This window comes from Colobus angolensis, unplaced genomic scaffold (assembly GCF_000951035.1).
Source record: "Colobus angolensis palliatus isolate OR3802 unplaced genomic scaffold, Cang.pa_1.0 Scaffold449, whole genome shotgun sequence".
NCBI lineage: Eukaryota > Metazoa > Chordata > Mammalia > Primates > Cercopithecidae > Colobus > Colobus angolensis.
Genome location: NW_012117921.1, coordinates 1,426,258 through 1,449,682, shown reverse-complemented (window position 1 = coordinate 1,449,682; position 23,425 = coordinate 1,426,258). Strand labels below are relative to the sequence as shown.

The 23,425-nt window shown below is 49.8% G+C and overlaps 1 protein-coding gene across 2 annotated transcripts in view; it reads right to left on the bottom strand.

The window, feature by feature from the left end:
- LRRN2 (leucine rich repeat neuronal 2) overlaps window positions 1–23,425 on the bottom strand; it is a 104,113-nt gene that overhangs the window by 50,631 nt on the left and 30,057 nt on the right. The window contains exon 1 of one of the 2 annotated variants that reach the window (XM_011957764.1): window positions 21,109–21,236. The exons of the other annotated variant lie outside the window; for it this stretch is intronic. The gene's annotated coding sequence lies outside the window, so the exon portion shown is untranslated. Of the gene's footprint in view, window positions 1–21,108; window positions 21,237–23,425 lie in introns of those variants that run through there. 2 annotated transcript variants of the gene reach the window in all.

Below are 23,425 nucleotides of genomic sequence, written 5' to 3'. Positions count from 1 at the left end.
TTATGTCAACTTTACAGATGACAAAACTAAGACTAAGAGATGTTCACCAACTTGTCCAAGGCCACAATTCACAGTGGAATCTGAACTTGGCTCCACATGACTTGAGTCCCACGATCTTTTCATGTTCCCTGCTACCTCTCCCTCTCAGCCTCCTACAGTGATGGGACATTTATGAACTTGTAAAATGCTTTCTCACACATTATCTTACTTGATTTTCACAGACATGTGTGAGGCAGGTATAAGTTCTGTTCTATGGATGAACAATTGGTCTTCAGGTAAAGCACAACTTGTCTAAGGTCAAATATAGCTGGTAAGTATTTGGGAACTGGGACCTAAATACATATTTGATGAGTAACTTTGCCACAATATCTTATCCGGACACTGGAAAACATACTCCAGCCCTGTCATAAACCCAGGAGAATTTGAAGATGTCTCTCCCTACTTACAGCCTGGTTTCATGATCACTAGAAACGGATTTAACTAAACCCCTTTCTGTTCTCAGGATGGCTCAGGGGACTGAGCTGGGAAAAAAAAAAAAAAAAAAAGCCTCAGAAGGGAAATGGAGGCCCAGAAAGCTTTGGTGAGCAGCTCGAGATTACACGGGACATGGAGACCAGAATTCATGTTTCCTCAAATAGTTCATTTCCAGAGGGCTTTTAGGCTATTCTATCATCTGCCCTCTGTCTGCCTCAGGGGCTCTCCCCTCCATCCCCCATTTGGACCATGAACTGATGCCAATGGCACCAAGGAAGCATCAACTGATACTGGGCAGAAGGTCAGGGCAGTGGCCCCTGGGAGTCTTCATGGCTCCTCTGGCAGAAAATACCTGGAGGCATCAGCTCATGGACCTGGAGCATATCAGCAAGGGTACAGGTAGGAACAGGGATACACCGTACCAGATCATCACCCTGGCACTACTCATGAGAAACTTTCCCAGCCATTCTACTTGGTTGACTTGGCCAGGAAGGAGTTAACACACAACATGTGAGGAGTACACTGAGTAGGGAGGTATGTTCTGGGGTGAACTGTGGGTATCTGGGTCCATTTAATGCACCAAGTCTTCAAATAGTGGCAGCCATCACAGACTCTCCTGTCTGCTTGTGCCTGCACATGGGGATCTTTCACTTGGTGGCTTCTCCCCAGCAAACATTTTTAGCCCATCTTGGTTTCTCCTCACTGCCCTCTCTACCGTGGGAAATGCAACCACATTGTCCAAGTCAGACCTAATTAGACCAGCAAATCGGTGGCACTCAAGTCATCACAGCACACTCCAAGCACAAGAGGAAATGCTGTGTAGGTTATCCTGTGAGCTGTTTGTTGTGTCTGTTTGTATTTCCTTGGATTATCCATTCTCTGCTCCCTGCCTTCCATCACCTCACTAATGGAGAGGCAGGTTGCAGTCCCCCACAGGCCAGCATTCATCTTCCCAGTCTGACCCTCTCGGAGGCTATTACGCTGCTGTTGCAAGATTGACGAGGGGAGAAAAATGAAAACAGTGCACAAGGAGCAATGGAGGGCAAATGGGACTCTTTTAGAACTGGATCCATTGATACGTCAGGCCAAGGAGAAATGACCACAAGCTCTGAAAAATGGAGAGCTCCCTCAGACAGCAAAGCCAGCGGAGTGGGCTTCCCCACTGGGCTGCCCACAGGAAGCGGCCAGGCTGGTGGGGGAAGGAGAGTGTTTCTCTGCAGAAGACTGGGCAGCCTAGGTCCCACAAAATGAGGTGAGGGTTACTGAGGTCATTGCTGCCCCTGCTTCAGTTAAAAACTTAGAAATCCTCCCCAACCATCTCTGTTCCTCTCCCCGCAAAGCATTGCGGAAGAAAACACGGAAGCCGCCAGCCCTATTATGCATTCATGATTCCAGCTTCACCCAATCCTCTCTGCGGCAATCCCTTTATTCCTCCCCTGCAGCTGCCCCGGCACCTCTGCACAGTCCTTTTCTGGATCTGCCCCTCACCGTGTTCCCATCTGCACCCCGTCCTCAGAACAGATTGCCTTGCCTGACCTCCTGAGGCCGATGGAGATGGAGATCGTGATGTAACCCCCTTTGCCCTCCATCACTGTGCCTCCCACACCTCTGTGCAGCTCGTTCATTCTCTCCCTTCACTCTGACTTAAGGGAAGAGGAATTTTAAAACCAACCTCATCCCTTCCCACCTCCTCAGGAAACTCACTCCTTTGCTTACCCTCTCTCCACCTTTAAAAATAACAATAAAAACGCCCCTTTCACCTGTGATTCCTTCTAAGCACAGACCCTTCTTGCATAAGCCCCTGTGAGTTAATTTTCAATCCCACAGCTCTTCTCAATCCAACAGCACTTTTGCAGCTTTCAGCCTCGGGGAGCTCTTGATGGGATCATCTGCCATGCTACCAAATTCCTTCTTGGAACTCCCTCCCCATCTTCTGTGCCTGCCTTGTGCCCATTCTCCTTCTGGGGTCAGTTCTCTGCCATTCGGCAGGCCCATCTTCCACTCCCCATTATGGTCCCTCTTTACAGCCTCATCTGGTCTCTCATTACACTCTGCAGTAGCCTGATGGTCAGCTCTTTAATCAAATCCCATTCAGTTCCCTGAAGTCACGAAGTTCCCCATGAGTCCCTAGAACAGTGTCCTAAATCAGACACGTCACCCTCTCTACCCCAATACTGGCCCCACTTCCTCACCAGTCCAGCCTCCCCAACAGTCCATTTTGTCTTCCCAGGTGAGATTCCATTCTCGTTAGGAAGATAATGCTTCAACTCTTCCTCTGAATTGTCCCTAACTTGGATCACAGATGGACATGAAAGAAAAAAAAGACAAAATTTTTAGAAAGAACTGCCCCTAACAACAGAGTGATCATGCATTCCTTGGGGGTCTGAAGGCACAATCCCACATGGCCCGCCGAAAGGCCAAAACTACTTTAAAGTCTCATTTTTCATTTTTATTTTTTCAGAGACAGGTTCTCCTTCTGTCACCCAGGCTGGTCTTGAACTCCTGGGCTCTAAGTGATCCTCCCACCTCCGCCTTCCAAAGTACTGGGATTACAGGTGTGAGCACCCCCATAGCCAGCCTCTAATTGCTCTGGAGGTGAGTCCACATCATTAGTAGTTCCTTGAGGGCAAGGCCCACAGTTTTACCCTTTTTATCTGTCCCTCCTACTTATGGCCTTAATTGGCCAAAACCATGGGTTCCCCCTAAGGCCACAGGGTACTCTCTGTGAAACGCTACCCTGGAGACTCCACTTATCTCCAATGTGTCCCTGGAGGCTGGGGTTGCCTCTCTTGTCATCTCACTCTTCGAAAGGACAGTGGGAGTTGCTCAAGCAAGCCCATCTCCTGGGCGCTGTGCCCAGGACAGAGACTAGTCCAACTTGTGGTTCCTTTCCAATCACTTAATCACATTTGGCTCTTCACACCTGAGGTTGAGGACTTCCAACAGCTCCACAAATCCTCTGCAATTAAACCTCCTGAGACCCCCGCTGAGTGAAAATAACTCACTGCTTCCACAAGCAAAAACACCCCAGTAGACTTTTTAGCTTAGCATGGACACTTTCGGAACCCAACCAATTGTTTCTGCAGACTGCATCGGCACAGTCTGACCCAGCACCTGCTGGGAGGGCGGTGGTACGGGAAGAAGCAGGAGTTGGAAGGGTTGCTTTGCATTTTGATAAAATGAGCAAACTGCAAATTAGATGCAAAATACTATGAAAAGATGGCATATATTAATTTGAAACCAAAAGCTCTCGGCATTTTAGGCAATAAAATGCCAGCCCTGTATGTGATCATATTTACTGCCCCAATTTTCCTTTCCTGATATTCTAAGTAAAACGGAAAGTGTACGCTATTGAGAGGGACATATTCCTCTCCTGTGAATGTCTAGGCATAGGAATAAGTTGGTCATGATGCTAGTTATGTAAATATAAATGTCATCTCATCCACATCCTTGCTGGCACACATTTATTGAGCACCTACTATGTGTAAAACACCATGCTAGGTGTTAAGCAAACAGCATAAAGTACCCTCATTCAGTTGAGCTCGTACAATAAACATCTGTTAGGTGCTTATTGCTAAACATTAAGTGCCACTTGCTAGTCATGTGATCCTGGGCCAGTTAGCTTTCTCACTTGCAAAACGAGGTAATGCCAATGTCCTTCAGTGAGTGGATGGTTAAATAATTGTGGCATATCCCTATCATGGAATACTACCGATATAGGCAACTACTCGATGAACCTCAAGGAAATTATGCTGAATATAAAAAAAGCCGCTGGGTGCGGTGGCTCAAGCCTGTAATCCCAGCACTTTGGGAGGCTGAGGCAGATGGATCACTTTAGGTCAGGAGTTTGAGACCAGCCTGGTCAACATGGTGAAACCCAGTCTCTACTAAAAATACAAAAAATTAGCCAGGCGTGGTGGCCTGCACCTATAATCCCAGCTACTTGGGAGGCTGAGGCATGAGAATTGCTTGAACCTGGGAGGCACAGGTTGCAGTGAGCCGAGATCGTGCCACTGCACTCCAGCCTGGACGCCAGAGTAAAACTCTGTCTCCAAAAAAAAAAAAAAAAGCCAACAAAAAATTACAGACTCAGTGTTCCCATTTATATAACAACTGCAAAACAACATAATTATAGAGATGAAGAATAGCTGAGTGGCTGACAGAGTGCGAGATGCGGTAGCATGGCTATACAGGGGCAGCACAAGGGAGTCCTGTGATGGTGCAGTTACGTAGCTTGATTGTGGTGGATTTACACAAAACCAGGCACACACAAAGGAGTGCATGTATAACTGGTGAAATTCAGACAAACTCTATGGGTTATACCAATGTCAATTTCCTTGTTTTGACACTACACTGTAATTAGGCACGATGTTGGTGCTGGGGGATGCTGGATGAAGGGTACTGTGGACTTCCCTGCACATTTCTTTGTATCTCCAGTTAATCTATTCTTTTTTTAAAAAAAATTAAAAAACAATTTAAAAATAGGGTGCAAAACATACAACATATGGTTATTCTGAGGATTCAATGAGTTAATATAAAGCACTTAAATAGCATCTAGTACATAGTAAACCTTCAATATATGTTGTGATTTTATTACTACTACATGCGGGACACTGGGAGTTGCCCATATAAATAGCTCACAATCTCTGTTTTTGAGGAGTTGCTAATCCAGTAGAAGAGAAAGACCCAGCAAAGAGAGACTTTTAATAGAATGTGCTGAATGTGCTCCGTTCATGGGAGGAGTTCTCAGGGCTTTAGGGAGGGTTTCCTGGAAAAGATGCCACTAGAGCTGAGTAGTGAAGTCTGGTAAGAGCCAGCCAGGAGAGGAGACTATGAAGGGCACCCAGGCAGAAGGAACAGTCTGAGAAAAGCTCAGAGGTGTGAAGCTGCGTGAGATTGCTGAGCAACTGGGGACCACTGGTTTAACTTGGGCATCTGGGAGGCAGTGAGGGGTGGAGGAAGAGGCTGGCAAAGTAGGCAGAAGCCATGCCAGGGAGGGTGTGCATGTCTCAAGAGCTTGCATGTTATCCTCCTGGAGTCTGTGGTGAGGAGCCACTGTCTTCTCTCAGCTTTGACCATCCTCGTTCCTCACTCTATGGACTCTCTGGGCACTCTTGTTCCAGAGTACTCCATTCCTGGCATAGAATGAATCCCCATAGACCTGTGAAGATCTGAGAAAAGCAAGAGGCCAGTGCTGGCCCCACCAAGCCAACTTGGTCTGCTCCAAACCATACTGCACATGACATTCCAGACCCACCTTTTTCCCAGCCCCTGTGGGTGGTGGTGGTTGTTTATGGTGCCACTTCTTCTTCCACTACTGTGGATAATTTGAACTTGCAGCAATCTCTTTTCTATAAAGCACGGATATGCAGCAGTAGAGAGAGCATGGAAGGGCTGGGTGCGGTGACTCATGCCTGTAATCCCAGCACTTTGGGAGACTGAGGCGGGCAGATCATTTGAGGTCAGGAGTTCGAGACCAGCCTGGCCAACATGGTGAAACCCGATCTCTACTAAAAATACAAATATTAGCCGGGTGTGGTGGTGCGTGCCTGTGAACCCAGCTAATTGTGAGGCTGAGCTAGGAGAATCGCTTGAACCCGGGAGGTGGAGGTTGCAGTGAGCCAAGATCACGCCATTGCACTCCAGCCTGGGTGACAGAGCGAGACTCTGTCTCAAAAAAGAGCAAGGAAGTGGGGCCTGAGTACCAGGCTCAAGTCCAGCTCTTCACTGATCAGCTGTGTGACTGTGGGCAACCACCACTCCTCTCTGGGCTGCGGTTTGCTTCACTGCGAAACAGGTGATCATAATACACACCCCAGCTTCCTCATGGGTGTAGCTCTAGGGAAAAAGAAAAAATCAAACACCATAATATATGTGAAAGAGTTTTGTAGGTTGTAAATAGTTTTTCTTCTTGTTTTTGAGACAGGGTCTCACTCTGTTGCACAGGCTGGAGTGCAGTGGTGCTACCCTAGCTCACTGCAGCCTTGACCTCCAGGGCTCAAGCGCACCTCCTGCCTCAGTCTCCCAAGTAGCTGGAACTACAGGCACTGGCCACCACACCTGGCTACTTTTTAAATCTTTTGTAGAGATGGGGGTCTCACTATGTTGCCCACGCTGGTCTTGAACTCCTGGCCTCAAGTGATCCTCCCACCTCAGCCTCCTCAGAGTTCTGGGATTATAGGCATGAGCCACTGCACCTGACTGTAAATAGTTTTTCACATGTGAAAGATTAATGCTATTGTTCCTGAAAAATCTATTGGTGAGGAGGAGCCTACATTGGAAACTCAAAGTGAATGACTTTTGAATCTTTGGTTGGGGAAGGACGGGGAAGGGAAGGGAGCAGGAGCATGGTCTTCTGGTCTACCGATGCCACACACAAGGAATAGCTTTCCTTTTGGACTTTTTCATGGATCCTTTTTGTATTTAAAGACTTCTCATGGATGAATTCATTCTCCCAAGATTTTCTGGAAAAGCCAAATCTGTGCCAGGCACCAATGATAACAATAATACAATGGATAGGGTCTCTACCCTCATAAGGTCACAGCCTAGTGGCAGAGATGGACATTTCTCTAATAAGCACCTAACTGTATAATTAGATATAATTATGTGTGTTATGAAGAAAGCTTACAGGACATTGTGTTTAACTGGGGCCTGGTAAAATTCTGAAGGCACAGGGATGCTTTTCTAAGGAAGGGCTACTTGAGCTGAGATCTGCAGGATAACTAGTATTTAGGGAGCAGAAGTAAGGGATGGGAAGAGTGATTAAGGGCCAGGAAACAGCACATGCGAAGGCCATGAGGCCAAAAGGAGCTCAGCAGTCAAAGAGCTGAAAAAGGCCAGGGTGCAGAGTGCAGAGCGTGAGGGAGGGGAGTGCGGATGCCGCAGTGCAGGCACAGGTCAGATACCACAAGGGACCATCCCACTGGTCATCCTAAAGAGCACGGGAATCACTTAAGAGTTTTGAGAATACAACAGAATGTGACTAGGTCAGATTTGTGTCCTTAAAAGGTCATTCCAGCAGCAATTCAGAGACCCAATTACTAAAGCCAGGGAACATTTTTTAGTTCTCAGAAGCATTTCCACTCTATTTTTTTTTTTTTTTGACACTTTCTTTTCCCTTGGCTTCTCTGACAATTGGGGATTCAAGAGTGGATACAACCATACCAATGAGAAGATGATTCCACAGCCTGGAGAAGAGGCAAAGTCAGTCTGAACTAGTGTGGAGGCTGTGGAGATGGGGAGGAGTGGAGTGGATGGGCCCAGGTGCTTTTTAGGAGGTAGACAGAGCCTGGTGATGGGCTGGATGTAAGCGGTGGAGAAAATGGAAAAGATGACAGTGACTCCCAGTTGATGGCGTGCAGAACTGAGGTTTGAGGTTATGCCATTCACAAAACAGGCAGCACCGGAGGAGGATCAGGCAGCGGGTGAGAAGGCAGTGGGAGATGCAGCAGGAGAATCACGACTCTGGCTTTCAGTATGTTAAGTCTGAGGTTTCTTGAGACATCCAACTGAGTCAACTAGGCAGGTGAATATAAGGATATGGGGCTCAGAAGAAAAGACACCGACTAGGAAGCTGGGTGTCATCTGCATGTGGATGACAACGGAAGCCATTCGTGTGGCTGAGATGGCCCAGGGACAGAGTATCCAATCAGAAGAGAACACCTTGAGCCAGACCATAAGGAACACCAACATTTAAAGATCAAGACGGGAAGGATGAGTCAGCAAAGACGACTCAGGAGTACCAGAGAAGCCAAGAATGTGAGGTCAGAGAAGCCAAGGGAAAAGAAAGTGTCAAAAAAAAAAAAAAAAATAGAGTGGAAAATGCTTCTGAGAAGTAAAAAATGTTCCCTGGCTTTAGCAATCTGGAGAGCTGCTTCAGCAGAGTGACGGGGGAGGAAGCCAGACTGAAGCAGGGCTGGGGAAGGAGTGGGTGGCGCAGAGATGGAGAATGCTGCTGCAGCCAACCCTTTCAGACATTTGGCTTGTACAGAGAAGAGAGACAGTGTGGTGGCAGCAAGTGGAGTCGGGCTTCAGGAAGGTTTTTGTTGTTGTTTTGCTTGTTGAAGGCATGAGAAACTTGAGCATGGTGAGAAGGCTGTTTCTGAGAAGGCAGAGGAGAGGATCTAGAACATGGGTGGTGGAAGAACTGGCCTGTGATGGTCATGCTGTGGCCTCTGCAGACACAGGAGGGAAGGAGGAGAGGACTGGCCCAGAGGCAGGTAGTTTGTGGGTTTGGTGGGGACAAGTTGGGGAGTTTTGCCTGGTGACTTCTCTCTCTCTGTGAAGTGGGAGGTGAGGTCCTCAGCTAAGCATGAGGGTGGAGGCGGAGGTTCAGGAAGGAAGGTGTGAAATAGTCATTGTGGAGAGTGAGGGGAGAGAGAACCAGAGGAACGTGGTAGGGAACACCAGGCACTTTTGAAGAGCAAGTTGGGTTGGTGATGGTGGGTTTGTAGAAGTAGCAATCTGTTTCGTGTGTGTGTGTGTGTGTGTGTGTGTGTGTAGGTAGAAAGAAGCAGAGAGAGCAATTAATCCAGAACTGGGACTTGGTCAAACTGGGACAATAAAAAGACAGAGGCGGCCGGGCGCGGTGGCTCAAGCCTGTAATCCCAGCACTTTGGGAGGCCGAGACGGGCAGATCACAAGGTCAGGAGATCGAGACCATCCTGGCTAACACGGTGAAACCCCGTCTCTACTAAAAACTACAAAAAACACTAGCCGGGCGAGGTGGCGGCGCCTGTAGTCCCAGCTACCCGGGAGGCTGAGGCAGGAGAATGGCGTGAACCCGGGAGGCGGAGCTTGCAGTGAGCTGAGATCCGGCCACAGCACTCCAGCCTGGGCGACAGAGCAAAAAAAAAAAAAAAAAAAAAAAGAGGCTCAAGAGAGTTCAAGATATTGGCAGGAGGATTCTTAAAAATAATGGACCATGGACTCTACCTGGACTCAGAGAAGGGAAGGCAGAGGAAGGTAATGGATGGTAAAAAGAAAAAAAGCAGAGGTGCCAATGGAGCAAAGGTCCTAAGGAGGTTAAAGAGTGGGGGTGTCATACAACCCTCCCACTGCTAAATTTGACTGACTAAAAAAAAAAAGTGGTGTGAGAGTCCTTGGACAAGCAAGCTGGGAGACCAAAAGGTGTAGAAGATGGTGGCCAGAAAGCTGGGTACTCTACTAGGTAATTTTCAGGGGATGGCAAGATACAGAGTATGAACTTGCAAGTGAGTGGCTGAGACACGTGAGCCCCTGAGGGTCTGGGTTAGAAGAAGCTGTCTGCGTCGTCACTAATCTCACCCAGGATGATGGACAGACACAGACTTGGAAAGGGAGAAGGTCTATGGGCACATGCCAGAGGCTTTCCTGAATGAAGAGGGTGGCTAGTGAGAATAAAGGTGAGTGGGGAGGATGTTGCCTTATTTTGTGAGGTTTGGAGAATAATAGTGTCTCAGAGACATTACATTCTCTTGCACATGAAGTAGGCCCTCCAGGGTGAAAGATCAGGAAAAACAGTGGAAGAAGGAGTCTTGAGGTAGTAGATATAGCACAAAGCCAGAAGTTAGGAACTTTCTCTTTAGCCCCAAGGGCACTAATATGCTCTGTGATCTCAAGTCCTTCCCCCTCCCCAATGCTTAAGTTTCTCATAGATAAAAATACACTGGGGCCGGGCGCGGTGGCTCAAGCCTGTAATCCCAGCACTTTGGGAGGCCGAGACGGGCGGATCACGAGGTCAGGAGATCGAGACCATCCTGGCTAACACAGTGAAACCTCGTCTCTACTAAAAAATACAAAAAACTAGCCGGGCGAGGTGGTGGGCGCCTGTAGTCCCAGCTACTCGGGAGGCTGAGGCAGGAGAATGGCGTGAACCCGGGAGGCGGAGCTTGCAGTGAACTGAGATCCGGCCACTGCACTCCAGCCTGGGCGACAGAGCGAGACTCTGTCTCAAAAAAAAAAAAAAAAAATACATTGGGAGAACCAGCTAAGGTAGAGCTTTCCAAGTGGTGTTAGGGAGCAACAAATGGGTACAGGTGTGCTGAGATCATGACCCCCTTAGCCCTTGGGTCAGTTGGGGTCCCTGAGCCATTATCACTGTGTTTGTGTGCTATAACGTGAATGAGGACAGCAAGAAAGCAGTGGGAGAGACGCTCTCCAAGGCCCCAGCTATCTCTGACGTTCTGTTTGCACATCTCTGTCGCGCCGTCTTGGAGGAGGCTGCAGGGAGGCTGATAGAAGAACAGACAGACTCCTGCTGCAGGCAGAAGTCCATCTGCTGGCAGAGATAGAAGCCAAGTTTCCTAGCTCCCTCTTGTTCTCCTTCCCTCCCTCCCAGCACTAGTTGAGGGAGCTGTGATCTGCTCAGATGCCCAGGTGAGAGCAGGTGCACCTTGCTCCTCTTCCAGCTGATAGTTGGGTGGTCACTGGCCCCCTCAAGCCTCAGCAGCAGCTTGTGAAAGTGAAGGAGTGACCACCCACTGGTTCCATCAATCATCCACTTCATCCAGCGCTAAAAACAGACTCACCATTTCTGAGAAACCGGGCAGTGTATCTCACTGCACACCACCCAGACAGAGCCTTCACAATGCAGATCTTTCTCTTAGGGCCAGCCACTTCTCAGAAGTCCATGTAAGATCCACCTACATGGTTGACCGAGGGCCACCCCCTCTCTGCTACTAGCCTTCCTAGGGGCCCTCCCTCTCCCTCTGTCAGATCATACATGCTTAGAGAATGCACCAGCAACTTAAATTCACCCTAATCATAAAACACCGGGAAACACCCACTTGGCCCTGTACTTTGCACACAGATGTTCAATAAACATTTACTGAAGTAAATGAAGACTATTCGCAAATATTTAAAAAATGCCCTACCAAGTCTATCAGAATTATTTAAATTATCCATCACATTATTCCTGTTTATTTGGGTAGATAATTAAAAGATGACTTTTAAAATTCTTTAATATTTATTGGTACCTGCTGTGTGCCAAGCATTTTACAAGCATGAGCCGGTTTCATTTTCACAACACTGTGAACTGGGTGTGTTAAACCCATTTTATAGATAAGTGAAATGAGGCTCAAAGAGAGACTCAGACATGTCCAAGGTCATAGAGCTGGGAAGCAGAAGTCACAGGATTCTAATCTAGATGGATCCAACTTTCAAGAGGGTGCTCTTTTCAGCACATCAGGCTGCCTCCCACAAATGCACAACAGATCGCAGCATCAAGAGTGACCTAAAGGGACAGAGGCAGCAAAGTAGTATGTAGGAAGACTGTAGCCACACAGCAAATCTGAGGCTTCCCACTGCCTTGCCCTGGGGAAATCGTTTTGAGGTTGGCTAAGCTTTGCCAAAGAAAAGTGGAGAGGGGACTGGCCCCTGCTCCTCTAGGCCCCTGTGATTGCTAGGCTGGTTCTCCCCCTCCCTGCTTTCCCCCACTACCCATGTGATCTGGTATTTCATTTAGGGCTGCCCTGCTTGGTTGTCTGAGTGTGTGAGAGGCCTAGAAGCAGCAAGGATCTATCCTTGGATACTCCACTCCCACCTCTCTCCCCACAGGACCAAGCGACTCCTGGGCCCAGGTACCCCTTTGTTCTCAGGTCCCAGGAGACAGATAGGAGAGTGGTGGAAAACATGAGTGGTCTGACCTGCCACGTTTGAACATGCCTGTCACCTCCCATGCCTGCCAGAATCTGCGTGACAGGTGAGCAGCTGTGCACCACATCTGTCTGTCCATCTGTCTCCCTCTCAGGGGCCTGCAGAGAGCCAGTACTCCTCAGGGAGGGGAGGCCCTAGACCTGAAGCAGCTCCCTTACTTCGGATGTTACTCAGCAGGGACTAGGAAGGGTGGGGCAGGATAAGTGTGCCTCAAAACCCGACCCCCGCCCCGCCAACTGCCAAGTCCCCTTCACTGCCTCCCCTCCCCTCCCCTCCCCTCCTCACTACTCTCCTAGCTCTTCCTGCCAAGCTCTGCAAATTACCACACATGCCAATAAGTCATTAGAAACCAGAACGGCAAATGTGGGGTTGCCATGGAGACCAACACCAGGGAGCTGGCAGCCCTGGGGGCTGGCCGGTGGCTCAGGTGTGCTTCAGGGAGAGCTGGGAAGGTCAAAATGCCTGGCAGAGGGTATATGCACTACTGGGGCGCTGATTTTAGGCAAGGCTCTGCCTCTGCCTGCTTTTCCTCTCCCTTCCTTCCCACGGCCCTGGGTCCTGCCCACCTGCAGCTTGTTATGGGTGATAAATGCTGTACAGGCTTCACGAGGGCAGGTGCAGCCGGGGCCAGTGGGCTGGGTCCTCTCCCTTCCCAGAGCTGTGTCTCTACCCAGAGCAGGTGGCTGTGAGAAAGCCCACCTGGGGACCAGTTCCAGGACAAAGAACACAGACAGATCTGAGCAATCTGAGCTGGCTGCAGATGTTTGGAGAAAGCTGAGGCGCAGGGAGGGGCTGAGGTCAGGACTGGAACTCAGAGCTGCTCATCTTCCTGCGCCAGTGCTCACGTTGCCTCTGCCCAGTTCTTAGCACAGTGCTTGGGCCTTTATATGCACACGTTTGTTGAACATGTAAAAATATACACATACAATTGTTGTAACGGATGAGTTCATGAGAGAATTCATGTAAGCATCTGGGATTTCTGACAAAACAGGAGTGGACCGTGGGTTGCTGTCCCAGCTCATCCACTAACTCAGCGTGACCACACACAAAACCACTCCTTCCTGGGCCTCGATTTCATTGTCTGGAGAATAAGCAGGTTGCATTTCAGACACAGTGTATTTCCAGCCATGTTCCTTTGAGCCACCAAGTTATGAAGCAATCCCTCCAGGGTGGCTGGGAGGTCAGAAGGAGGCCAACTGGGTTCTGATCCACCACTTGGCTTTTGCCTTGTTTCCTGATGCTGCTGTGAGCAAAGGACCGCAAACTTAGTGGCTAAAAACAACACAGACATATTCTCTTACAGTTCTGGAGGCCAGAAGTCCAAAATGGGTCTCCCTGGCTTCAAGTTAGCTGTCGGTAGGGTTGTGTTTCTTTCTGGAGGCTGGAGGGGAGACTCTGTTTCCTGGACTATCCCAGCTTCTCACACAGGGATCTACAGGCTGCCCACAGGTCCTGGCCCATGGCCCCTTCCATCTTCAACACCAGCACTGGCAGGTCCAGCGTTTCACACATGGCATTACTCAGATGCTGACTTCTGCCTCCCTCTTCCACCTTTAAAGGACCCATGTGATTACACTGGACCCACCCAGATAATCCAGGATAATTTATTCTTAAATCAGATATCAGCAATCTTCTTTCTCCCTTGTCATGGAACATAACATATTCACAGGTTCTAGGGATTAGTACATGGACATCTTAGGGGGCCCATTATTCTGCCTACCACACATTGAAAAATGGATTAACTTCTATAAATGTTTGAAAGCCATAGAACCAGAGGGCTTCCTGTTGCCATCAGTTCTGAAGCACTAGGACCTAGGCTCTTCTCCTTTTCTTCATGGGGGATACGCAGAGGAGCTCTGGGTCTGCCCATCAGAGGTGAATGTTGGCAGGCTTAGGCTATTTTGTGGGCTGTGCAGAGATGGGTCTCTATGCCCACCAGCAAAGAGGTCTCTGGGGAGTAAAGAATGAGGACTGTTTCAGGGGATTGGCCCTGTCTCAGCTTCTTCACCTCCATTCCCTATATACCCCCAAATTCAGATGACCCTGCAGTTGTCTGCTCATTTTTATTTCCATGTGAGGTTACATGCAGCAGTGTGTGTGTGTGTGTGTGTGTGTACCCACCCACGCACACTTTACCTGTTGCAAAAGGTATGCCAATCTAACAGTAATAAAGGTGAGATAGCATCTTGTCTTTCCATACTTTGACCTTCAACGCTGTCCTCTTCCAAGATTCATGAATGGTCCCAGATTGTTTAGAACAAATTCTAGAAACAGCAGCTAAGCTCAGAAAGCATAGGGTCTTAGACCTTTCTGAGCTTAGGTACTGTTTCTGCTAGCAACTTTCCAGGCCCATAATGCTCAGCTCTCATCTCTGCAGGTGAGACAGGCTCTTTCTTGCCCCTGGGGGAGATGGTGGCCTCTCATTCTTCCATACAGCATAACCTCTGTTCTCATCTCCACAAGACACCCTCTGCCAACTGCTTGGGACCCAGTAGGAATCAATAACTCTTATGGGCAAGGCGCCCTGGGCAGTAATCACAGCCCCACAGTTTTATGATTGTATGCAAATTACTCACCTCTCTCAGCCTTATTTTCTTCCCTCAGTATAAACTGGCAGCTCATTCCCATTCCCATGTCTACCATATGTCCCAGGGGATCCCGGAAAAGAAATGTGATGAGGTAGGGGACGCTGTTCTCTAGAGGAGTGGCCCTGGGGAAATTGAGAAAAGGAACTAACATTTATTGAGCTTCTACTTTGTAGCAGGTACTTTACACAGATTAGCTCATTTAATGTGGTAGCTGAGAATCAGGGCTCCGGAGTCAGAGAGATTTGGGGGCTGAATTCTGGCTCTGCCACTTGCTGGCTGTGTATGGCCTCCAGGCTTTAGTGTCCTCAACTGCAAAATGGGGGAAAATAATACCTACTTCACAGCGTTATGTGGATGAAATGAGATAAATGCAGTGAAGCTTCAGGCACTTCATAAGCACTCAATAATGTTAGCTCTTATTATTATTAACAACCCTAGGAAGTGGATGTTATTAACTCAGATTTATAGATGAGGAAACTGAGGCTCAGAGCGGTTAAGTAAGATGTCCAAGGGAAGGTGGCTAGGGACCGTGAATTCTGACCCAATGCCAACTGATTCCACTTCCTCTGGATTGTAGCCATAAGGACAAAAGCCTCAGGCTCAGCCTCTGCGTCTTCCAGGGGGTTGTGCTGGGGTACCGCGGATGTGCCCCTCTTTCTCAGGTTCCGAGGACCTAGAGGAGGGGAGAAGTCTGTCTAGTAGTGGACTGCTTTGCCTATGGGTCTCTTGGCTCCTGCATTTTGCCTGGGGGCTGGAGGCAGGGAGGAGAGCATCTCCCCCCACCATGTCTTGGGTGGGTGAGGGCACTACCAATGGATCCTAGTCTGCTCCACTCTGGCGATCTCTCTCTATACTTCAGAGGTGAGCTCACACCCCCAAGATCCAGGGAGAGGACACACTCACCCCTCATGGGGGAGGAAGTTTGCTCATTTTGGTGCAATTTTATTTCCAGTTCACGATATCTGGAACGACCAGGAATGTCACAGGAGTAACCTACCCAACAGGGGCCCATCCAGGCAGTGAGAGGAAGGGAGAAGAGAAGCTGCTGGAGCCTGGGTAGATACATGGAGCCTAAGGGAATTCCAGAGAACATGGCTCCAGACACCAGTGAGCTAAGAGGCCAAGATTTCCAGCGTGCAGACCTGGGACAATGGCCGGAGCTGGAAATGGGACTCCCTGAAGCCAGAGGACTTCCAAGATCAGAGATCATCTGGTCTTGGGCAGGAGAGGGCAAGGACACTAGATAATGGATTTCCTTCTGGAAAGGGTGGCTTTCCATGTCTCTGGAGAGAGTACATGGGGCATCGGAAACCCAGGTGGGAAGCAGGGACTGCTCAGAGATAGAAGACCCTGCCCTTGCAAGCTGCCACGTGGGCTGCCTTACTCCCACTCAGTGCCCTCCCCTCCAGCGGCGCCACCCTTCTCTCCTCTCACCCTGCCAGCTCCAAGTTCTCTGTGCAAGAATCCTTCCCACTGCAGAGTCGAACCTACTCCATTTTCCAAGCCTAAATCAGCCGCGCCCCCCTGAGGAAGCGTTCCCTATATAACTCCCACACAAAGCTCACAGTTCTGATAACATTTATAGTCTAAATCACACAGTTTAGCACTCGGTTTTAAATACTGTCTGGTATTATTCCCTCATTATTTTGTGTGAGTATAAGTTCTGCCTCCCCAGCTGATCAGTAGGTTTCCTTACCAGTAAAGACTGTGTCCTGTGCTTTTTTATTTCCTTCCCAACCTCACACCCCACACTGCCTAGGACAGTGCTCAGAGAATCCTTGGTGGGGATGTACTGATTGGCTGAAACAGCTCCAATGGCTGCAGAGGGCAACCAGGCAGCACTTACTGACTAGCTGCTGAGGGAAACGCTGGAATGGATGGCTGACGATCAGGTTGTTAAAAAGTCAAATCATGCCGCTCCAGGCCCCAACCCTGCAAGAGCCCATCTTACTCCGAGGAAAAATGCCCCGCCTCACCAGCTCCAGAACTTTCCCAGAGCTAGCCTCCTTCTGACCCTCTGACTTTATCTCCTGCAACTCTGTGCTCACCACATTCCAGCCGTGCCATCCTCCACACTGCCTCCCACTCTCCAGGCATGGCCCTGCCTCCCTGCCCTTTCACCTGCTATCCCCTCTGCCCAGCTTGCCCCAACTGCGGTGCCCCCTCTCATCTCTCCTCAGATGTCACCTTCTCAGTGAGGTCTCTGCAGCCACCCTGCACAAGATAACAAACTCCCCCTCTCCCAACTGACCCTCCCATTTCCCTTCCCTGTTTTTTCTCTTTAGCATTTACCAGCCTCCAATATGCCATTTCCTTTATAAGCATCCCCAGACAATAAACTAAAAGCTCCTGAAGGGCAGAGGTCTGTCTGGTTGTTCACTGCTGTCTGCCCTAAGTGCCTGGCTACATGCTTCACAAATACTTGCTGAACGAAGAGACTCCAGCCCCACCCCATGTCTGAGATGGCTGAGGCCTGGCGGCACTCAGAGATGGGCAGCGGACAAGATGATTCTGCAGGTGCCCTCGCAATGTAGATTCCACCATTCAACCCCTGGGCCCAATTCTGGGCAGGCGCTTTCTCAAGTTTGAGGCCTGAAGCTGTCTGAGCCCCAGCAGAAGGCAGGGGAAGAAGAGTGGTGACAGCCAGGCAGGGTGAAGTGTCAGATTCTCTCTTTCTTCTTTCCTCCTACACAGCTTTTAAATGTCTTGCTTCCCACCAGCTGCCTCTCTGTGGTCATTCCCCCTTCTGGGCATCACCACCTTTGCCCTCCCAGGCCAAAGACAGACACTTTCACCAACCACATTTGAATGCTTATTTTGAGAACATTTTAGAGAGTGAAGTAACCTTTGCTGCTTTTCTTTTCACTTCCTCCTTTTTCCTTCCCCCTGAAAAGATGAGATAGGACGGACCCATTCTTCCTGGGGAACCCAGGCTTGTTGCCTAAAAATCACTGCCCTGCCCCCTTCTTCCGTATGTTTTTCCCTGAAGGACCTGCCTTGTGAGATGTTTGTAAATAGAGACAATTGTACCTGTTTTTCCTGAAACACGAGTCTGCCTTGTTAGAGATATCCCACCGACAGCACAAATCACAAGCCTTCCCCATCTCTCTCCACCTTATCTGGGGTCTGGGCCCCATTCTCACGTCTCCCAGCGAGCCACCTTTGCCTTGGTTCCCACCATGTGTCCATGGGCACTGACTCTTAAGGTCCAGCTTCTCTGAGGCTAGTGGCTCCATGTAGCCCCGAGGCACTTAGCTGAGACAGAAGAAAACAATGTTGGATCTTAAATATCACACCCTGCAGGAGCAGCAGGAAAAAAAAGGTCATAGAGACCCTCTCTGAAGATCCCAAAAAGGAGAAAGGCAGCCACTGGCTTGGACAGGGCTGGCTTAGGGAACTTCTTCCTGGAGGGAGGGAAGGAGGAGAATGGGCTGGATGACCCAGAGCACCCTCCAGGCCCAAGGAATACCAGATTCGGGGGTGGTGAAGAAGCAGGAGGAGTCCTAAAGTCAGAGAGAAGGGCTAACTCCCTCTCTTGGATCTTTCCTAGCTATACGTCCTTGAACAAGTCTGAGTCTGTTTCTTGGCTTTTAAGATTAGGGATAATGAGAGTTAACTACCTATCTAATAGGAGTATTTTTGAAAACTTAATGGGATAAGGCAGGTAAAGCAGTTGGCGCAGTGCCTGGCACATAGTAAATGCTCAATAAATGCTAGGTATCATAATTAGTGTTCTTACCCTGTGAGAGGTAGAAGCTGAGAAACAGTTATTGCCCCAGGAACCCTCTGCCTGCGCTTTATCTTGGATCTCACTTCGGGTCCATCAAATGCTGAGCAGCAGGGAAGGTGTGGGTGGAAGAAACACACAGAAAAAAACTGAATTCCAAACCAAACCTGGTTAAACTCACCTCCTAAAAGGCAGCCCCCTCAGACCAAGGCATCTCCCAGGTCCCTAGGAAGTGCCAGAAGGCAGAGTGCAAGGCCTAGCAGCCCTGGGTTTGGAGCAGAGTCTGCTTGATGAGGGTTTGGAATGTGCAGGAGACCAAGGTCATGAGACTAAACCCCAGCAGGGATGCACCAGGTCCCCTGCACCAAAACATGTGGGGATGTTCTGGGTGACCAGCCAGCCCCACTGGAAGCCCAGCTCCCAGCACTGGAGACAAAGAGGCTGAGGGAGACGTGTCAGTGGTGATGGTGACATCCACAAAGAGCAATCAACACATACACACCCTGGTATCTTTTCATACACAATGCCTGTGCCCCAAATACCCTCATCACCAGTGTCCCCAGACCCACCATCTCTGCCTGGTTGATTCCTTTTCAAGCCTTGGCCCAAATATCACAGCCTTTGGCAATCCTTTCCTAATCTGCAAACAGCAAACAGAGAGTCACTTTTTTTTTTTTTTTAAGACAGAGTCTTGCTCTGTTGCCCAGGCTGGAGTGTGATTTTTTTTTTAAGACAGAGTCTTGCTCTGTTGCCCAGGCTGGAGTGTGATTTTTTTTTTTTAAGACAGAGTCTTGCTCTGTTGCCCAGGCAGTGGTGTGATCTCGGCTCACTGCAACCTCTGCCACCTGGGTTCAAGTGATTCTCCCACCTCAGCCTCCCGAGTAGCTGGGATTACAGGCGTGTGCCACCACGCCCGGCTAATCTTTGTATTTTTAGCAGAGATGGGGTTTCACCATTTTGCCCAGGCTGGTCTTGAACTCTTGACCTCAAGTGATCCACCTGCCTCAGCCTCCCTAGGATTACAGGAGTGAACCGCCATGCCTGGCTGAGAGTCACCTTTTTATCTACTTATCCCTATAGTCTAACACTTGTTTCATTATTGTCTATGGGACTGACTCCTCCATCTAATAATAATAACAATAATAATATTACTTACATGGCACTTACTATATATACCACATACTGTTCTAAGCTCATTACATGTAACACCTCATGTAGTCCTCATGACAACTTTATGAAGTAGGTACTTTTATTATCCCATTTATAGATGAGGAAACTGAGACAAAGAGAGGTTACATGACTTGCTCAATGTCACCCAGCTAGAAGTGGTGAAGCCTGGATTTGAACTCCAGCAGTGTGTCTCTAGAATCTCTACTCTTACGGTGAACTCCTTGAAGGCAGGGAGATCTAATCTGTCTCTTTGTCCCCTGCACCTAGCACAGAGCCAAGCACACAGTAGGTACTTAGAAAAGATGGGTTGACTGAATAAGCAAATGCCTGATTGAGGCTAACTTGGTGAAATTTCAGCCTCTGAGCTGTAGGCCAGGGAGACCCAGGCCCCGCACCGGAAAGTAATAGATAAAGGCATCTTTCTGACTCGTCCTCTCTCAGCAATCTAATCACATGCTGCTGTCTGTCTTTTTTGCATATCTCTTGTCTTCTGTTTTGTTTTGTTGTCTTTTTTAGCTACTTCATTTTTGTCAAAAGTGTTTTTTGTTTCTCAGTTTATCTTCTGCCTTTGTCTTCCTTCTCTTCTGTTCCTTGGTCACTCTCCCCATTCCTGCCCCATTCCAGCCTCCAACCATTGTCCTTGCCCTTCCCTGGAGTCCTTGTGGGCTTGAAAGCTTCCAGTCCCCATCCTTTGTCTTGGAGCTTTTATAAAGAGTCCAAGCCATATAGATTAAGAACACAAGTGACACTTATTCATTAGACGGGCCGTAGACCAAGCTTCTATATCCTGACCCTGAATCAATTCTACCTGAATGCAGGTGGGGTGTGGGCTGAGGGACTGCCTGCCTACAACTTGTCACATACCTGTGTAGGATCACACAGTATCCTACACAGGGCAAACGTCATTGCCCTCCCTGTCTCCTCATTCAGGGTCCCAGTTCCTCTAGGAAGCCTTCCTTGATCACTTAAGAAAGCTTATTCACACAACCGTTCAGCAAATCCTTATGCATATTAATAGTCTAACTGGGAGATAAGGCCCCATGAAAAGGCAGGTTATAATGTAAGCGTTAGTATAAGTGTACAAGTTACCAGATGTCACAGATATCATAGGGCCAAATGAACTGCAGATATAAGTGATTTCAAAATGGAGATCTATATGACCTGGAGCAAGTGGTTTCTCTTCTCCAGGCCTCAATTTCCTTGGCTAGAAAACAGGGGATGGTAATGCAGACATCAGAAGGTTGTCAGCAGGACTGAGCAGAATAACTTTTGTAATGTTCCTCACATAGACTGGTGCATAGTAGGTATTCAATAATAAATTGATTCCTTCCCCTTTCTCTGTCTGAAGTACCAGCCTTCTACTCAGCCCTGGGCTGCCAGATAAATGGTGAGATGTGACCTGGTCCATCCTTTTGGGTCAGAAAAGTATCTTAAGGACACGATGACTTAAGCGGTACCTGGCACTTTAGAGGTCACTCAGTGTGATAATTCACTAGCATTGTTCATGTTCCTCACCTCTGCCCCCTCAAGCTGTGGATCTTTGAACGAGCCTGGCAGGAACAGAGCTAATCAGCCGGCAAGTCCAGATACAAGTGTAGTCTGCCTGAGATATAGAGGTTTGTTTACCGCTGTATCTTCAGCTTCTAAAATCATGCGAGGCACACGGTAGGCACTCAAGAAATAGTTGTTGAATGGGTAAAATTTTCAAAAAAGCAATGGAGTTTCCTTTTCCTTTCAAATAAACAACATAAGGGTATGGGGAGTAGGAGGGGCAGGTGAGTAAATGACAGGGTGCAAGGGACACCAGGGCCAGGCAAATGCAGCTGCCAGGCCCACCAGCCCAGGCTCCTCTGCAAAAGGGATGCAGCAAAGCCAACAGTGCGTGTGCTCCCACCAGCAGGATGAGCGGGAGTGCGTGCACGCCTGGCTTACGGTTTAAGCTGCAGTTTACAGGAGAAGCGGGGCAAAGGTGGAGACAGAGACTGGGAAGAAACGGAGATATCTGGGGAAGAATGAGGAGGGTAAGAGAAGAGGAAGAGCAGTGTGAGGGGGAAAAGGGACGTCAAGAGTGTTAGAGGAGGAAAGTGAAGAGCAAAGGAGAGGAGGATGAGGGGGAGGAGGAAGAGGGGAGGCACAGGAAAGAGGATTCGGAGTGGGGAAGAACTGTGTTGAATTAGAGAGGGAACCTGCTGTACTAGCCTGGGTGGAATCAGCAGATCTCTGAGTTCTTACTGCCACTCAGTGTCTCCCTGGGAGGAGACTGCATTAGGGAGAGGGTGTGGATTTGGGGGTGTTCCTAGGTGCCAGACCCTGGGCAGATCTCAATCTCCCAAGCACTGAGGACTTTAGTTCCATCCTTTGCAAATAATGAGGTTCCATCCCAGGTCCAGAGAGAGCCCTCCACAAGAAGGAGAAGTCTGAGTCAGCCCAGGGGAAGGAAGAAGGCCTAGGAGGCTCAGACCCCTAGCTCTGCCCTTCTGTTTCCATCGTTTCGCCACAACGGCACCCGGCCAGGAAAGTGGGTCAGGCCACCCACATGTGACTTTTTCTGGTAGCAACAGGGCCCAAAGGCAAGGGAACTCCAGTGCCTAGAACAGAGCCCATCCCCACTCTCCATGCCCAGTGCTCTTTTTTGGAGGGAGCTTTAAGAAGCAGTGGGCAATGGGAGGAGCTCCTGGCCTTCTTATTCAGGGACAAAATGCTGGGCCACAGCCCATGCTAGAGTGGCAGGAAAGGGGGGCATGGAGCCTGCTATCGGCCTGGGTGCATAGGGAGACCTAGATCTTCCCCTTTGATAGTGACCAAGCTGGCAGGAGGCTACCTCTACTGCCCTGACCTAGGGAGGCTGTTCTCCCCACCACCCTAGGTCCTGGGGTTCTCAAGCAGAGGGCCTGTCAGTACATCTCTGGTACATTCTCAGTACATCCCTGCTCAGTACAACTGAGCGCTGTGCCCAGCCCACCCCCTCCAACCCTGCCAGTCGCCCAATTAGAAGCTGCGTTGGCTCCAACAGATGGGAGCTGCGGCAGCCTGAGGAACAGAGCACAAAGCCCAGCTGACATTTTCCTTCCTGTTCGTTTGGGGTGGGGGAGGAAGGGTAGGGAGCACAGTACTACCCCCAGGGCCCCTCCCCAGGGTCCGGGTCTCCTGCACCTCTTTAGCTTCTCCGCTCGGCCCTAGATGGAGCTCAGTTCCCCCTCACCCCGCGGCTCCTCGCCGGTTGGGCAGCCAGAGCCTGCGCCACCCTTTGCCAGCAGGACAGACGGCCCACCTGTGGCTGGCCAGCGCATCCTGTCTCCTTGGTGCTGTGGTGGGCTCAGAACCACCCTTCCGTTTCCGCTTCCCCCTGCCCGAGTCCCCAGGCTGAGCCCCAGGCCGGCCCATCCCCCACCCCAAATGTCCCATCCCAGCCTGCGGTCGGACCCCAGCCGGCCGGCCCGGGAGGAGCCTAGCTCCTGGTTCCAGATACTTCAGGCAGACCCAAGGCCACCTTGTCCCTCCGCACAGACTCCCGAGCTCCAAGGTGGAGAAAGTCCCCAGGCTCTGGAGCGCTTCCAGCCTGCCAGTCCGCCCGTGTCACGCCCTCCCTAACCTCGCTGCCGCCTCTCGGCTCCTGGACATCTCCAGGGCCCCGCTCTACCCAGCAACAGTTTAGGGGAGGTTCTGGTCTCTCCGGGCGAAGGCCAAGGCGCCCCCTTCCTGGCCGCTTCTGGGCATTCTCCAGCCCTCCGTCCCTCTCCCCTTCGGCCGCCTCCCTCTCCCAAGTCGCCGGCTCCCCTGCAGGCGTCTCGGCGGAAGGCAGCGGCCGGCCCTCCCCCGGCCCCCACCCAGG